Source organism: Etheostoma spectabile, chromosome 5 (genome assembly GCF_008692095.1).
Source record: "Etheostoma spectabile isolate EspeVRDwgs_2016 chromosome 5, UIUC_Espe_1.0, whole genome shotgun sequence".
NCBI classification, from domain to species: domain Eukaryota; kingdom Metazoa; phylum Chordata; class Actinopteri; order Perciformes; family Percidae; genus Etheostoma; species Etheostoma spectabile.
This window is the reverse complement of record NC_045737.1, coordinates 1,084,997-1,087,957: the sequence shown is the minus strand read 5'-3', so window position 1 is coordinate 1,087,957 and position 2,961 is coordinate 1,084,997. Positions and strand designations below refer to the sequence as shown.

The following is a 2,961-nucleotide window of genomic DNA, read 5'->3' as shown; positions in this document are numbered from 1 at the left end:
TCAGTACTAAACTGGTTTGAATCCTACTTAGAACAGCCAATTGGGTGTCTATAGGTAATTATGCATCTGAGCGTACAAATAAGACGTGCAAAGTTCTCCAAGGCGCTGTTCTGGGGCCACTTCTGAATAACATCTACATGATTCCACTTTATGATTATGGAAAACAACAAAATAAGTTACCATAGTTATGCAAATGACACACAAATTTACAAAACCTTATTGCCAGGGGACTGTAGTCCAGTACAAAAGCTGATTAAGTGTTTTGAACAAATTAACAACTGGATGTGCCACAACTTTCTTAAATTAAATGAAGAAAAACTGAGGTAGTTGATTTTGGAGCAAAAGAGGAACGATTAAAAGTAAGCGCTTAGCTTCAAACGACAATGTTAAAAACAACAGACAAAGCCAGAAATCTTGGCGTAGTCATGGACTCAGACCTGAATTTCAACAGCCACATTAAGACAATTACAAAGTCAGCCACTATCATAAGAATATATCAAGGGTTAAAGGACTTATGTGTCAACAGGATTTGGAAAAACTTGTCCATGCTTTCATCTTTAGTAGACTTGACTACTGTAACGGGGTCTTTACAGGTCTCCCTAAAAAATCACTCAGACAGCTACAGCTGATTCAGAACGCTGCTGCTCGAGTCCTCACTAAGACCAAGAGACTGGATCACATCAGTCCAGTTCTCAAGTCTTTACACTGGCTTCCTGTGCCTCAAAGAATAGATTGCAAAATCCTTCTGCTAGTTTATATTCATCACATTATCATTAAAATACATTTCTCTTTGATGTTGCCTTTCTTTAAATAATTATTAATTTCTTATACTGAAGTAGCATTGTTTAAACTGTATGACAATCTATAAGAGCTTATAAAGAGAATGGGACGTAAGACCGGTGGGACCTGCCCGTCCTGGGAACGACAAGGATTGCGCTTGTATTACGTGTATAGAGCAGCGGCTTGTGCATTCTCCCATGCTAGCAGCCTAGAATGTCCTATTTTACCTGCTTTTGTATGTTTAACTGTTTTTAACTGCTCTTTAGTGTTTAATTTCTTATACTGCAGTGTAACTCTTATTCTCGTATTTTATGTTTTTAATTGTTGTTATGTAAAGCACTTTAAATTGCCCTGTTGCTGAAATGTGCTATGCAAATAAAGTTGCCTTGCCTTGTCAATCATTTTTATTGATAAAATAAATAAAAAATGAATTCCTCTGTCTTTTTTTAAGCGTAATTTAAAGCGTAACTCGATGTGGTATGAAAAAAAAATTGTACTACAACCAGTACGCAAACTTTTCCCACACTCATAAGAGTCTTCTCAATAAGGAGGAAAGCCAAGTGTACTATCAAAATAGACCAAGAGGCCATAGAGGAAGTCAAGGAATTTACATTTTTAGGTGTTATTTTGGATAACTAACAACTCAAATCTAATGAACATATCAACAAACTCTGTAAAACTGTCCAGACAAATGTGAACTGCTTCAAAATGATGAGGCATTATATACCTGTCAAGGCAGCTTTATTGTTTTTTCATTCCATGATACTCTCTCACTGATCTTACTGTGTTACTGTATGGAGCCAAGCATCCAGACAATAGTCCAACCCATCATATCATTATACAAACAGGCACTGAAAATAATGGATCAGAAAACAACAATGTGGCACCACTGTTGGATTGTACAGAAAGCTTTTCAATTTTGACAGCTTTATTAAGTTTTCTTTTCTTAAACTTACTTTTAATTTTAAATGTGCAAATAATCTAGCTCCAGCCGCACTGTGTCCTTTTGTGACAAAAAACGCAGAGTGGCCACTGGGGGAGCAGTGGGTGGCAACGGCATAGCAGAGGGGTGCATAACCACTTTTGGCCAGTCATGTTTTTCAGTGATAGGGACACATTTTTTGGAATGATTTACCAACTGAAATGAAAACAGAAACCAAACTGAAAATATTTACTAGAAAGGTGAAATACTGAGTGAAATTCAACCGAACATGTAACCACCAAATCAGTTGTGTTGTTGTAATGTATTGTCTGTGCTAGATGTCTGGCTGTTTGCTGGGGTTCATCCCAGGGTCTGGGTATGGGAGATGGACCTTTGGCTGCCCAGGCCCCTCACTATTGGGGAGGGTATAGGTGAGCAGATGTGACCGGCTGGGTGCTTTGGGGCCCAGGCCCCTCACTATCGGGGAGGGTATAGGTGAGCAGATGTGACCGACTGGGTGCTTTGGGGCCCAGGCCCCTCACTTTTGGGGAGGGTATAGGTGGGCAGATGTGACCGGCTTTGTGCTTTGGGGCCCAGGCCCCTCACTTTTGGGGAGGGTATAGGTGAGCAGATGTGACCGGCTGGGTGCTTTGGGGCCCGGGGCCCAGGCCCCTAACTATCGAGGAGGGTATAGGGGAAGCAGACGTGACCGGCTGGGTGCTTGGAGTTTGTTTTCTTACTTGATGTGGTGGTTTGTGTAATGTGGTCTCAACTTTATGAAATGTTGATGTAATATATAACTATACAATGTACTTGCTGCATGACTGTGTAACTCACACTATGTAGTTCTTTTAAAAATTATATTTGGATTATTGCAAATTAGCCTATTAGCTAGAAACCTTTCATATAACACATCTACACATATGTTATGGCCTTGACTGTAATAATTATCTATGTAAGGATGGTCCCTGACAAATAAACTGAAGTCAACACTGCTAATATATTAAATATTAAATCAGTACAATGCGCTTGAGTGTTAAATGTCCAATGACATTTAACATGAGGACCTTTAAGCTAACTGTTTTCGGGAAATGTGGTAGATCAGCAATCTGGATCAAGAACAATGGAAGTGAACAGACATTAGTGATGATGTGTATTTAACTTTTGACGTCGCCAAGCCACTGTGTTCCACACAAGACAAACCACATGCTTTGGAGTAATGGTGTTTTAATTACATAAATTATATATATATATATATA

The 2,961-nt window shown here is 39.2% G+C and overlaps 1 long non-coding RNA gene across 1 annotated transcript in view; it reads left to right on the top strand.

The window, feature by feature from the left end:
* The window catches only part of LOC116689535 (uncharacterized), an 18,855-nt gene extending 16,870 nt beyond the window's left edge, over positions 1–1,985 (top strand). Inside the window, exon 3 of the long non-coding RNA XR_004332021.1 lies at positions 1,976–1,985. This is a non-coding gene — a long non-coding RNA (uncharacterized LOC116689535). The remainder of the gene's footprint in view (positions 1–1,975) is intronic.
* Positions 1,986–2,961: the final 976 nt, after the last annotated feature.